Source organism: Ictalurus furcatus, chromosome 28 (genome assembly GCF_023375685.1).
Source record: "Ictalurus furcatus strain D&B chromosome 28, Billie_1.0, whole genome shotgun sequence".
NCBI classification, from domain to species: Eukaryota; Metazoa; Chordata; class Actinopteri; order Siluriformes; family Ictaluridae; genus Ictalurus; species Ictalurus furcatus.
This window is the reverse complement of record NC_071282.1, coordinates 13,733,747-13,749,518: the sequence shown is the minus strand read 5'-3', so window position 1 is coordinate 13,749,518 and position 15,772 is coordinate 13,733,747. Positions and strand designations below refer to the sequence as shown.

At 40.6% G+C, this 15,772-nt stretch overlaps 1 protein-coding gene across 2 annotated transcripts in view; it reads right to left on the bottom strand.

The window, feature by feature from the left end:
* fam222ba (family with sequence similarity 222 member Ba) overlaps positions 1 to 15,103 on the bottom strand; it is a 69,481-nt gene extending 54,378 nt beyond the window's left edge. Inside the window, exon 1 of one of the 2 annotated variants that reach the window (XM_053618456.1) lies at positions 15,030 to 15,103. The gene's annotated coding sequence lies outside the window, so the exon portion shown is untranslated. Of the gene's footprint in view, positions 1 to 12,701; positions 14,323 to 15,029 lie in introns of those variants that run through there. The other variant, XM_053618455.1, reaches the window with a different exon arrangement.
* Positions 15,104 to 15,772: the final 669 nt, after the last annotated feature.

The window sequence follows — 15,772 nt, the reverse complement described above, 5'->3', positions numbered from 1 at the left end:
AAAGCTGTGCTGCTGTTGTGTGGACTGCATTTAAAAAAAAAAAAAAAAAAAAAAAAAAAAAAAAAAAAATTGGTTAATGCAGCCATGCCAGAAAAATATGTAACTGAAAAGTGCACTCAAGTGAATATGCCCACAAGCATACACATAAAAATACACACACACAAAAATAAATCATGAAAACATGTTTGTATTACATTAAGTCTGACAAATTCCTTTAAAAATGCATGTGAAACTTAATCACTTAGAAGATTTATTATTTGAATGTATTTAAATATTAATATGCCTATAATGTTGCATAAACTATGCATTCATATTGCATACACCACAGAAGGTGGAAATTGAGGCAAGATCATAATCATAAATTTTTATGTTTCAGATTTGTTATTTATTTATTGACTTATTTCCCCGCTGCAGTGGTTTCTTGTCGCTCACATTTACCCCAAGTTAGCATTTCTTATGGTCGTCTATTTTCAGGAATCTTTTATTTTTATTATTATTATTATTATTATTATTATTATTATTATTATTATTATTGTTGTTGTTATTATTATTATTATAACAACAACAACTATTATTATAATACTGCACAGCATAGAACATAAAGACATTGTAGATCCTAGACATTGGCGGATAAAGCACTGCTATGAGATGCAGCCATAAAAAGAACGACTCCATTCAATTACATTAATTGTTTTTAATAGTTAATTAGAAAATTGGTTCATTCAAAGTAGCCCATCTTGGGAGCACTGTGAGAAAAGTGGGAACACACCCTGATGGATAGGACGTCGGTCTACATCGCCAGCATCATATACTGTATACACACACACACACACACACACACACACACACACACACACACACACACACACTTGTTAAAAACTGATACAGAATTTAGAAAATCATATGAAAAAGTATGATGTAAACTACAGCTTTACAGCAGCTTTTTTTTCCCCCCTACATCATGCATTCCAATCCTCGTTTAGCTAAAAGGTTTAGGAAATGGTTTAGCACATGGAATGTTAAACATTGCAATCCGGATTTGAATAGGCTTTTTTTTATTATTTAAAGAGTGCATTTTTCTCTGGTTTATATACAGTGTGTGAGGCAGTCTGGAAAATTCCATTGGAGTTTGCCTACACCAAAAGAGACCACCAAACGCATGCTGGGGCCAAAATTTCTGCCAGTAATATACTTTTGACAAATGATAAGGAAATGGTTTTATTTAGGCTGGTTTCTAACCTTGCCTTGGCTTTCTGAGATGCATGCAAAATAGAAGCACACTTCCTCCGGTTCAGGAAAATGCAGTGTAGTTTTCAGAACTGTATAGTCGAAATTTCACTATTTTTCCCCTACACAATGCTCAGTGGGTTCACAAAGCACATGCTGGTCCATTCAGCATACAAACCATTCCCTGTGGCAAACCATGTACTGTAATGTCCACTGCCTGCCCTCTACATGATCCTGAGTGCGCCTGGGTGTATGAGAGGCCACGAATAAAACCCGCACATACGTGTGCGGGTCACGTGTTTAGCGCATGTGGGATCGACACCTGCTTGAAATGGTTCAGGAGCGGCCCAGGAGGCTCTGCTGCTTTTGACGTGGACGTTAAGCCTCCGTCTCATCCGTCACCGCACCTATCCTCTGCCTCCTGCTGTTCTCCATTTCTCTCCATCCGTCTCCCTTTCTTTCTTTCTTCCTTCCTCCCTCTCTTCCCATCACTCACACCCACTCTCTCTCTCTCAGCAAGTCATACATTAGCACGCACAGAAGTCTCCGTTCCCAGCACTCATCCGATGCGAGATTGATAACTGCAGCGGGCAGCGCTGATAAATCAGTCTGAGCCGCGAGGTAGCAATCAGACGGAGCAGGTCTCGCCTCATGCCAGTCCCTGACTGTGCAAGCTTTTTGATTTAGTGCGCAATGACTCAACACTTCTTTCTCTTGCTTTAAAGACACTTTTCTAGAAGACTGCTGGTGTGCAAGCGGAAAAGAATGCAGAAATTTGTTAAGCCAAGTTTTCACTGCTTCATTGCTCTCTGAGCATTGTTCAGACTCTTTTGCATGACAAATGACTACAAGCCGAGTATGAAATGAGTATGGAAAAGAAAGAAAAAGAAGAAAAAAAAAACAAAGCTCGATGTAGTGTTCTGATCTAAAGCCAGCACTCGGAGCAGGTATATTACATGTAATTTTGTCCTACATCCTGGAGCACTTTCCCAAAGCCTGTACTTTGATCCTATTTTATGCAAACCTCACTAAGGTTTTGTAAATAATACATCTATTTGTACTTGTCTACACAGTATAACCTCATTATGTTAGCCAGCTTGCTTGTGACTCTGCTTAATTCTTTACACATTAATGCTAGAGAGCTTGCTAGTGACACTGGGCACTTTTCTACACAATATAATACTAGCATTTTAGCTACTAGCTTGAATGTTCGCTAGTTTGTTAGTGACACTGGGTAATTATTTACACAAACAATGCTATAATGTTAGCCAGCTTGCTAGTGACACTGGGTACATATTTAGACACTAAAATGCCGGAATGTTAGCTAGCTTGCTAGTGACACTAGGTACACTTCTACACAACACAATACTATCATGTTAGCTAGCTTGCTAGTGAACCTGGTTACTTAATTGGATAATAAATTGCCTGAATGTCAGCTAGCTTACTAGTGAGGCTGGGCACTTCTCAACACAACACAATACTATGATGTTACCTAGCTTGCTAGAGACACTGGGTACCTATTTACACAATATAACACGCTAACGTTAGCTAACTTCCTAACAAACATGTTTTTATTACAAATCAGATTATCTAGACAGCCAAATGTTATCTAGCTGACTAGAAATGTCAGGTACAGGTTACACAAAATAACACTTAGCTTGGCATTTGTTATAGCTTGCTATTGGTTTTAGTACATGATATAATACTTAAAACAACATTAACTAACTTGTGAGCACATGTGGCTAGCTACTGAAATTAAATGAATACTGAGGTATATTAAGGTATATTCACACTGAGGTAATATTAACTAGGCTAACTACTTCGCTGATGCTATTTACAGTGCTTAGGTAGCTAGCTATTCCACAATTAAAGTGTACAGAAGTGCTAAAAGGTTATGTATTTGTGCATTTCATTTGTTTCATATGATGAGGATTTTTTTCCTCATCTGTGACACAGGCCTGTAAATACCAACACACGTGACTCATAACTCGGGCAAACAATGTTTTGTTATGATAAGATCTTAATCCTGTTAGATCAAGATCATGAGAAAGCAAATAAAAGTCACTCAACAACACAGAAAAACCTGAATGTGTGCAAAGATGAACCCGTGACTTTTCAGGCTTCTGTAAACTAGAAACATTCATTTTGTGCTACAGCCTAGGCTTCTAAAAGTAAGGTAAGATAATATGACACTGGTTAATCTCCTGCTGCAGGGGTGACGTCCTGTATGAAATGCTTCAGCGGGTGAAACCTCCGCGCTCGGCATCACACCAGCTTTAAGCTCCGAAGACAAACAGCCATTCAGGCTGCTTTCACTCGGGTCCAGTGGAGGTCACCGCATACGCTTCCCCTAGGCTATCTCTCAGCAAGAACCCGAAACGGATCTCTCTCCACCATCGCACATGCAAAAACAAAACTAGTGCTCCTCTTTCCCCGGCTTTGTTTCACTGTATCAACAAAACTGCAGGCCGCATTTGTTTTCGTTCTCCAGGAAGAATGTCATCTGGCCGCTTTACTCGTCGTCGAGATAGCGTTCGCCATTCAGCAGCTCCGACAATGCGTTCTAACAAGAGCATAGATTCAGTGTCCTTCATAAAAAGACCCCTATTCTGAAGTCCCTCGTGCTAAAATAACACATTCTCGGAGATCTATACATGCACACAAAGACACAAACAGAATGACATGCGGCTTTGTTACAGCACTCGGGATTTCTTCAGGATGTGCAGGACGGCCAACTTTTGACTCATAACCTCATTACATACAGTATTTTACGCACATTTTATTGTCTCCTCAACGATTTAAAAACCCCCTATCCCACTAAAATGACCCTAAAAGCCATCAGGGTCATCATGTAGTTAGCTATTTATATCTCTCTCAGCTTTGATGAATGCTCAATTCTGATTGGTCAGAAACATAGTAATTTTCTAGAACAACAGATCCGACAGTAGTGCTGGCTGCAAGGTTTATATTATTGTGCTTGTTTCTATAGTAACAACTAACACAGGGACTTGTATGTCACATAAGCAACTTATAAAACATGTAATTGATTTGGTGTAGTTTTCTGTGAGGAGACATTTCTTTAACATTTTGGAAGGAGTCTCCAGTGTCAGTAACAGTCTTCAGGACAGAGGACTTTGTGTGCTTTGTCATTTCTCAGTAAAATGACATGCGGGAAAAAAACAAAAAACAAACAAACAATAGAACCATCAGAGAAATTCTAATGGTTTCCACTACATCAGCTAACTATTAAAACCATTAATAGTCCTTAAATGGTATCCACCAGACATTAAATGCCTCCAATAGAAGACAACAAATTACCAGTGAAGACCCACAGGGACTGTTACGGTTTCCGTGAAAACCAATATACTTCCCATTAGAACCATTACAAATTCTATGAGGGTTTCAACGGTTTTTTCCAAGTGTTTTTTTGTTGTCTTAACTAGCATGTCCTAATTTAATAACACTAGCTAAGTTAAGGTAACTGTGCTAATACGGCAAGCTAAGCAGCTAGCTTAGGTAACTGAACAAATGAAAGGGAATTATGTTTCTTGTGTTTACACCAAACTAGAGGATTTTCCTTACTGCTGATGGCCTTTTCATGCAAATACAAGTTAAACGAGTTACGACTTTTCTCAACAGTGTTTTTCTTTCCACAGTTATTAGTCAAAGACGGATTCAAAATAAGGTAAGGGCACATCATTTGAACAAGTTACTTGTAAAACTTGAACCGAAATGAAAGCTGCATGTATTTTTACCATTTAAAAAAAACCAATGAAGTTCTATGAAGTTTTATGATTCGCACATAACACGATCAGAGTCAATATCAACCGCAAGATCGCGCGGAGACGAGTACTGGCCTTATACTGCGGAAGCCTTCACAGCAGACAATATATTTATATTAGCACTCAGTACAGTGCGCAGAGCAATAATGTCATATTACGCCTCCTCCGCTATTAAGATCCTTGGCGTCCAAACACTCAACACCAGAATGACTTCTCACGCACTCACAACTCATTGAAGGTCTGCTCAGACAAGCCAGCTCGTATATCAGACAAGAGAGTGGGGAAAAGCAAGGGGGAGAGAGGGAATAACTCTCCTAATATGCTCAGTGTTAACAGATATTCAGCACACAAAAGATAACACAAAGGAAGGGTGCTTATGTGTTGCTCCAGAAATGCCAAAACTTTCCACAGCTCTTATCTTGAAGCCTGAGAGGTTGAAAGGACACAAAAGGGGATGGAAAAAAACAAACACCCGCAAAAACCCCAAAACACAAGCAAGTCATGACTTCTTGTCAGGAGCATTTGGGTTTTGAGTTACTTTCTCCCAGCAACTTTTTCCCCCCCAGCACCGACAGGGTGCCAACAGATAGCGGATGGAACTCGAGGGGATCACAAGCAGCCAGTGGGGACAGGTGCTTAGAAAAAAAAGCCAGCCAATCACAAGGATTTGTGGTGGGTGCTGGCCTGGGGGCAGAAATCATTCATCAAAGAGCATTCATGAGCGATGGAGCAAAGCCTGCTATGATGAAATTTCAACAACAGGCGGAATGTACTGTACCATAGTCAGTCTCCTTTTCTCTGGCTTTGTCAAGTGTCTTCGTCTGTCTCCTATAACCCGACTTCACCCTTTTGTGCTTTCGGATCCTGTTCCCTGATTTGGCAGGAGTTGCTTTGGCCTGGTCTTCATTTCCCCCATTGTCCTCTCCGAGCAGCTTCTTAAGTGCTCCAGTTAATCTCAATGCATTAAACAAGCTCGCTTACGCCAGGCAGCCACACAATGGAATGCCGGACACAAGATGTACAAGATATGAGCAGAAGGTAGACGTGCACACACACACACACACACACACACACTTTCATGTGACTGCTTTTATGTCGTCTTTGTTCTATAGATTCAATGCATGCCCTTATTAGATGCTAATGGCAGACTGAGCCCACTCGCGGGGTATAAAGCACAAGCCGGGCGGCACAGCCATTTGATCCAGCAACTGTTGTTAAAAAGAAACAGAGCAGACTGCAGCCAAGTATCAAAGATAGACAGGTCATTCTCTCATGATCTCCCATGATCTCCCTGCACAGACTGAATTCAGATGCAAACGCCCTTAAAACGGATGAAATCAGAGTGTATCTATGCGGTTAATCCAGTTACATCAAACTTTAAGCCTTGTTTAAAAACAATCAGGATTGTATAGAAAGCATTTACGCCAGTGAAATAGAATTCGACTGTAGACTTTGATGAATCTGATTGCTTCATTACACGTACCGTGGTTTAAATTTTGTTTGAAGGTTCACTGTAATCTTGCACCGGAGATCATTTGAATTTCTGAAATGGCAGCAGATATAAGGTGGATTACAGGAAGAGGCCACTTTAACACTGTACACAGACAATCACTCATCATTTATTGTTTCAACAAAACTCTCTTGTAAAGACAGGATGCTAAGAAATTGTGTGTCCCGGTGTTAAAAACAGTGTTCCCTTTGTTTACGTTTACATTCACATTTATGGCATTTGCCAGAAACATTTATCCCGAGTGACGTACATTCATCGAAGTGAGCAGTTGAGGGTTGCGGGCCTTGCTCAAGGGCCCAGCAGTGGCAGCTTGGCACTTCCAATCCGAAGTCCAATGTCTTAACTACTGAGCTACCACTGCCCCAGATGATATCTGCTACCAGATTGTTTTTTTTCCCCCAGACAAGTGAGTCAATCATACTCAATCAGATCATGAATCCCAGAATAATCAGAATTAATCCCAGTTCAAGATTAGGATCATAAATCACAGATTTGTCAAGCCATGTCTTTAAAAATGGTTCAACACAACTATAATCAAGATAAAAATCAACAAATCCTTGATTAGCTCTTGTTGGTGCAACCAATCCTGACTCAACATTTCTTTATAAATCTCCAGACTGCATTTCATTTCCATCTGGTGAAACAAAGCTACGCCAGGTCAACCTACAGAAACTTGATCCAGTGGCCTTGAGATTATACTCTAGGCCACAGATTTGCACTCGAGATAACCCAAAGCCGATGTGTATCTGCCGCAAGCGTTTACTGCCAAGAGGTTTTGGCAGCCTGAGAGTCAGAAAAGCAAATGGCCAATTAGCAAAGTGCCACCATGCTAATGGCATCCTTCCGTAACCCCTCGTTAGCAGAGAAATGAACTGAACTGGAGCAGACAGCGATGAGATGGCGCATCTGGTATTGATGCGTCTCGCAGCCTATATCACGCACTCGCTGTTCCCAAGAAGATGCTGACTGGTCAGGCCAGAACACCCACACTGTTAGGTGGAGGATGCTGATTAGTTTGGTCAGCAGCAGGTCGGCCAACTTATCTCATGTCACGCTGAGATAATGGCATCCGACCGTCACACACTGCCTCCAGATCACTTGGTCTGGAGTCATCTGAGAAGTCAGAGAGACCAGGGATAAACATATCCTGCTGGGCAAGAATACATACATACGAATATGGTTTATCCTTTTTAACAAATGCAGTCTTCATAAGCGAAACTCGGGGCTCAAACCAAGAGTAGACATTCAGAGCTATTAATTGTTTAAACAATCGGTCTAACAGGGCATACCTGGGCAAGAAGAAACACCAGACAGTCACATATCAATATTGTTTTGATCACTTGAAAAGTGGGTGGGTTCAAACAAAAGCCATGTTCCAGGTGTGACTGGTCAAACAACATTCCATAAATGCCTATATTTCCTATAACCGCACTAGGACGTTTCACTGCGTGCATCACTCCGCTCTTCTGTGTTCGCCATGTAAAATTCTACTTCCTCATTCGAAACCATTACTACAGTGGAGTTATCGACAATATCGCTGGCCATTATAAACGATACTTCTCAGGAATATAACTTTTGACTTGAAGTATAAAAGCTCATCAGAGGAAGATGTAAAAGAAGAAGGGACGCCAATTTCTCCGCCAAATTTCCCCATGCCTTACGTTAAATCTTTAAGGTAAAATGTCCTATTAAAACAGGTCCAACAGCTGGGAAGACACCAAGCAATCCATTAAATCTTCTTCTAGGTATACAACACCAATATAATTGTGTTAGCACTTATCTGCGTATATCAAAATACAACAAAAGTTATTACATTTCCCAGATAAATCATTTGTCTGAAAACTAATGGAGACACCCAGTACGATTTTAAGAGCGTGCAAATCACAGCTTGCATTTCTACTTAGTGAAGCTTGGCATTACACAGATGACACAATCATGAATCAAGAAAGCACTTTCATAAATCATGCCTCACCCAGTTTGCTGGTTTCCCAAGCTTCTTACAACCTTACAGCCTAATCTCAGAGCAGCTCTCGTGCTTGTTTGAATCGGACCAGTGAACCACATGACGCTTTACAATCTTTACAATGTTTCTGCAGCTCAACTGATTGCACACCTGATTTTCATACAGCTTTTGAGCACATCCACAAAGTCATTAAAAAAAAATAAAATAAAATAAAAAAAAAGACACACCTGAGCACAAACACCCCTGTAAAAACCTTTCAAACACACTCAAATGCACATCTCAGGGCTCAAAGCCAGCCAGATACCACCAATGGAAGAACAAACATGAACTCATTCTTCTGAACGCACAATCAAACAGAGGGTGGCAGCAGCTGAATTATCCCAGTAATCCAGTCCAGACCGAACGGACTGCCTGACCTCGCCAAGACGTTCGTATTGAGGTTCTTCATTGCTCCCAGGTTCCCCCCTGAGCCACTGTGAATGAACCCTAGCCCTGACAGGAATTAAAGCTTAAGGCTTCATACCTTCTTCCTTCTGTTTTTGAGTAAGAGACTGTGTGCCTGTAGATGCAGACGTGTCTGTGTAATAAAGAAGAGGTACAAGTCGAACTAATCCGGATGAAACATGAATGAGCCAGCAGTTAAGGTTTATTGCCTATGTGTAACCGAAGACGTTTAACTGCTCTGTGTGCGTGTGTGCGGGGCTTGGGCTAAGGGCTCAGTGTTTAACCCGAGGGACTCTCTCTCCATTAGGTAAGGGAGAGAACGGAGAAAGACAGACATACATTCTTCACCTCGTGGCGCACTCTGGAAAACAGCTGTGCAAATGGGAACAGACACACTAGACATTTGAGCTATGAGAAGCGAGCTCGACAAGCTCCATAAACTTATACAGCCCTCCGTGGAAAGAAAAACACTCAGGACAACCCTGAGGGGAAAAGTGCTGTTTGTTTGTCTGGGCTGTAAGCTATAAACTGTTTAATATTGTCATTTTAAACCATTAAAACCACACATGTGAAATAATAAATTGTCTAAAATGTTTCTCACTTCACAAGAAATCACTAAAACGGTCTAAAAACCATCTATACACATCCGTTTACCTCATTAAAAACCTTCCCATGTTCTCCTGACATGCTTAACAGCTAATCAGTGGGTTACCCGCTAGTAAATTAGCACACATTTCTCACAGGTAGATTTTAGTGCCAGTCCTGACTTTTTTTCTGTCATATCATCAACAGTTTAATTAACAGTAACCAAAATTGTCAAAATGTCCTACAATAAACAAATTATTTTGTTTCAAACTAGCTAATTTATCACTTGCTTTTTGTTCACCAACATGAGCTAGTATAGCTAGCTGGCGCAGCACACAGATTCTGAGGTAAAAGTTTCATCATCTAATGATGGGCATATTAAACACAAGTTCAACTCGGTGAACACAGTTTGTAATTTTCACAAACCAAACTCATATTTCTCACTTCCGAAATCAATATTATACAGAAATACTGAGAAAGTCTCAGTTTTAAATGGAAAATTGTGACTTTCATGCTGTGGTAATGAAGTTGACCAAAAACGGCAAATTATACTGTAGTAATACCTGTAATACTTATACTTACTTACATACATACATACACACAATGTGTGTGTGTGTATATATATATATATATATATATATATATATATATATATATATATATATATATATATATATATATAGTTTTTTTATTTTTTTAAATGACATCAAAGTATTTCCTTTCACAGTACTTCAAAATTCCACAAGCAGCAGTCAAGACAACAGCGTTGTAAGAGGACTGCATTTGAAAATGTGTTCTGACCTGCAAAATCACTGTGCACTTTACTATTAAGCCACCTGTCATCTATGCATACAAATGAATACGTCAATCTGAACCAAAGTATCTATCTATAACTGATCTCTGAGAAGATAAGCTAATCGGGTTGCTTACCGTGACTCGGACACGAGTGTGCGTGTCAGCTAGAAGTCAATACTTTTTATCCTAGACCAAAGCAGCAGCGTGCGTTTTTTGTTGTTGTGCCTTTCTCTGTACAAAGTGCCGCTAGTTTGTATTGGCAGGATGTAATTTTGTGATGAATGAGCCTGTAGTCTGTGGCGTGACCTGCCCCTTCCTCCTAATCAGTCCATTCTGAGGGCACTCCGCTCATCTCTCAGAGCTCTAAAATGTCTCAAATTCACTTATCTTGTGTGATGAGGCTGAAACTAATTTGCCCTGGCTCTCTCTCACTCCCGTCTTTCTCCCTCTCGATGCCTCTCTCCTGCTCCCTCCCTCTCGAAGCAATTACTATCTGTATTTACAACCTGTCTCTGAGCTGCGCTGTCAGGGGTCAGGATCCAACTGCCAGAATATAAAATTACATGACGGCAGAGTATCGTGGCCTTCTGACACTTTCGCCATGCTTTCATTTTCTCTCTCTCTCTCTCTCTCTCTCTCTCTCTCTCTCTCTCTCTCAGACACACACACACAGTCTCAGAGTAAGACAGAACTTTTGGGGCTTCACAAAGATATAGACACTCTTGCCCTGTCTCTCCCTCAATCTCTCCATTTCCTTGCATTCTGAATACAACAACTGGAATTGTTGAAATTAGCAGGGCATACAAAATGCTCCACAGCGAAATGTGATACATTTATGGCATGCATAAAAGGACAGATTACCAGGTTTTGGATTTGTGCCATGTGCGCACATTAGCGGCTGCCTTTTACTCTGAACCTACCTTGTTTTCGCCGACACACATGCACAAAGACTCTAATTAATATTTACTGAAGTGCTTTGCCAGCTTGGAGTGCTTTGCCCAACAACATTAATGACAAACACGATGAAATGAGCTCGCACTCCCTTCATGCGCCCCTTCAGCGAGTTATGCTTTCGCGCAGGCAGGTCAATTAAACATAATAAAGCACTTAAAAGACAAACTCAGCCACGAGCCCTTAGTGCGTGGACATGGAGGCACTCGCCAATTAGCACATGCATTAGTAGGTGGCCTTGTATTGTAGTGCTCGGCAGTCAGGCACCGTCGAACATAGTGGCGCTTTCTGTGTGGGCTCATAATGATCTCATTGTTACTCAACCGCTGGTTTGGAGGAGGCACTTCCAGGATTCAGATATGCTCTTTTTTGTATGTAAGATGTAGCTTTTAAAAGCTTTCAAACAGACCCATTAGGGGTCAAAGAGGCACTATGGAAGTTTTTTTCTTTTTTTTTTAAATGGAGAAGGTCCCAACTTCTCCATCGATAATAATTTTGCTTAGAAATAGAACGCTGCCTATGGACACACAGACTAAATCTCTTCACAAAACCCACAATACAAATAATGGATCAGTATGCATGGGCGTTTTAGGATGACTGTCTGTGTCTGTCTGTCTTGGGCTGAAAGCTGAAATGCCAAATCACATAATGGCTTTCCGCAGTAAAGACAAACGTGACACCCAGACGTCCAAATGATCCCTGAGTGCACGCGATAATTGGACTGAGAACAGGAGACGGGATTTCTGGGAGAAACAAGGGCTCTGAAACTTAATTATCCACTCTTTGGAAATGTAGGGCACGACAGAAACTGCACTCTCGACCGAGCTAATGTCAAGCTCTCGTCCCGGACGGACCGAGAAGAGCGTCCGTGCGCGTGCGCATGCGCAAAACCATCCGTAAATCAAATAAGCACTCTCGGCCAAAAGATAACGCACTTTTAAGAACTATTATTGGCCTGTATGAAGGGCGAACATGGACAATACTACATTCGCAGGGAAAGGAAATAAAACAAAGCCCTTGAAGTAAAGGATCAACCTTTTGGAGGGGAAAAAACACAACCCGGATGATTGATAAGAAAACGTTCAGAAAGACGCACAAATAACAATAACAAATACCGTACAGCTTACAACAACGATCACGATGTGGTCCTTTGGATATCTGAGATATTCACTCACAACTGTCATCAGTCTATATAACTTTTAGAGGGTTTTTTTTTATCATTACATTCTTCGGGAAAACAGACTGATTTCAGTAATTAGCGCTGAGCAAAAATAAATAAATAAATAAATAAAATCACCATGCACATCAATATGACAAAGCGCAAAAAAAGGACCAAAATCGTCGACTGATGAGAACATGTCCCAGCTAAGAGCAGCACATATGGGCACAGGAGCAGACAATACGGCGGTGCTGAACGCTCCAACAACAAAAACACGGTTCTTACCCCACCATCCAATTACAGACGGGTGACATTCGACGAAGAGATGATTTGTGTATTCAGCAAAGATCCACCGGACTCGGATGCATGATTAAAATCCCAAAGTGTGGCAGCAGAAAGAGGTGGAAATCCGCACGTCCACAGCGGAGCAGGCAGCTAAACTGGATCCGGTCGGCAGCACACAGGCAACAGCGACTATTGCACTGCTACTTCAGTCGCTTAACTCGGCCCACACGTTTACATCAACGCGGAAGTTTCACACTACTCGCACTCCGATTGGACCACGGTCAGACGCGGAAGTGCGTTAGGCCAATTCCATTGGCGGCTTCGTGGAAAAGAGGCGGGGCTTCACGCGAGGAAAGTCATGCGGCCGGATGCGATCCATGACGTCAACCCTTTGTTACCTTGCCGACCCCTTTTCATTTGTAACAGCGCGTGAAGCTAATAAAAGGTTCAATCTTGCTATCGCAAAGGGCGCAGCGACATAAATCACATTTGTGCACTCCCAATTCAAGACATGATTTAAAGACTTGGAAACAGGGTCTATCAAACAGGGACTTTTACCACCTTATTACCATAATAAACTTTATCCTTTTCCTGGGTTCTAAATGAAATATAACTACAGCATATATGCTGTTTGTTATGCATGCAATAATAATACTGTGCAACAGAGTAAGCAGTCTGCAACTATAAACTCACCTGACAACAACCCAATAACACTAATGAACACTAAATGTATCTGCAGTCACTAATCATGTACTAACAGTTGCTGAATTGGGCATCTAAACAACTCGTGCAATTACAGATTCAGTCAAACAGCTATTCTGTCTATGTGCAAATCTCTAACTTTCCAGCTATTCTGCTGTCAAAACACAGAGCGCAGACATGCCGCACAAACATCCACAGTGACATTTTGAAACAACAGCTCTGATATTCAGCAAAGGTCATGGGGATGAATGCTTTTCAGAAAACAGAATGCGACTTTATTTGGGCACAGCCTGAACACTGCAGTGAGCCTGACTACCTGGACCTGAGATAAATGACTCTGATTTGATTAAAACTTCCAGAAACGACTGCCTAATTCACATGCATTTCAGCCTAAAGGATTAAACACGTTATGCAATTAGCAAATGATTCTGTCTAGGAGGATTAATTAGCAAATATTATTCTGTCTAGGAGTATTGGATGAATAGATGGATGAATAGATGGATGGATGGATACTTTATTGATCCAGAGAGAATTGCTACTTGTATTAAGAGTAGAAATAGCACAGAACAGAACACCACACTACAGACTGTGTGCATATAAAATGACCAGACTGGGACTCTTTATATAAAAGAAAAAATAAAGAAGTTAAAAGGCATAGGGAATAATTAGAAATGTACAAGGCACGTGCACAGACCATGCACAATTTGCAGGTGCAGTGTGCATTTTCTACCCTATTTTTATGTAAATGTAACAAATGAATAGAATAAATGCGTTTCAACAAAGCATAAAGCCAAAAAACAGTTATAACGTTTCACCTGGTGATAATATTAATTAAAAGTGTAGCAAACCATGTTATAAAACGGTGACAGCACAGGTGTGACTGATACACAAACGGCTTATTAGCACATTTTTCCTCAAGGAATACACCGACAACTCAACACCAGAACTAATCACATTTAAATGTTGCAAGAATAAACTGAAATATTCACTACATTTAACCGTACAGAATTTATTTATACAGTTTGAATGCGGCGAGTTAGCTAGCATGCTAAGGCAATCTTTCTAGTATCCATGCAGCCTTCATGCGCTACCTGAATTATCGTAAACACGAGTTTTCGGCTCCAAAGTTATTCACCAACATCCATTCACGTCGGAATTACAAGGACAATATGATAACCAAATTATTTACTTTTATTACTGGCCTTTATCTTTTCTTCGTGATAGAAAAAAAGCTCTGTTTCTGTGTCTAATTCTAAGTAATTGCTTTTTTTTTTTAATATACATACAACTTACTTTTACCAGTCACATATTACTGCATATACAGTTGCTAATATCTCATTATTTACAATGATAAGGCTTGATATCAAATAGGTATAAGAAGGTTAGGGTGCACATGGATGCTCATAAATACAGCTTGGGAAATTAAAGTGAGAAATAACACAAACCGGGTAGGGCACGTGAAGGCAGCATAAGGTAACCTAATAGAAAGCGCTGACTCCTTTGTTGCTTTCCTAAGATTGAAATGGATGGAGCACGAGCGAGTACTTTTTTTTCTTCTTTTCTTAAAAAAAATAAAATAATAATAAATCACACTGTAATATAGACATATATAAAGAATATACTCACTCTCGGTGGACAACAGCAATGCGTGCGGCTCAAAACATGGTGATAGTTTATTATTTGGGGTAGTGTGTTTTTTTTTTCTTTTTTTTTTCTCTGCGTTGCCGAATCACTGCTGCTGTCTGCGGCACCAACTTCCGGCGCATGCGCAGAGCGGTATCTCTGCCTGAGAAAATCGGGCATGATTTTAGACGCTTAGAGGATCAGGTGTGTCTCGACGCCGCCTGAATAGAAAAAATGGCATCTTTAGTCATGCAATTATTTCTCGTTAGCTTTTTAATATGTTTAATTTACAGTAAATAAATCTTAACCGCAGTTACAGTCACTCTTTTAATGCGAGATCTTGCTTTGTGAATCGTGACTCAAGCTTTAATAGAGTATTTATTAGTAAGGTCTTTGAGGGTGGGCAGAGATTTGAGGAAAAGTATGAGTTAAACCTTTGAAACATACATAGACAGACTGAAAATTCTCATTCATTCATTCAGTTATCTTCAATATAATTCAATCTTCAATATTGATCATGGTGGACCCTGAGTTAATCCCAGGAAGTGGGAAAAATCCATGAATGAAGAAGAAGCCTTTATTTGTCGTCCCCCCTGCATATCCCAGCTTGTTGGGAAGTTGGGGTCAGAGCGCAGGGTCAGCTATGATATGGCACCCATGGAGCAGATAGGGTTAAGGGCCTTGCTGAAGGGCCCAACTGTGTCAGCTTGGCGGTGCTGGGTCTTAAACCCCCTGACATTCGGGTC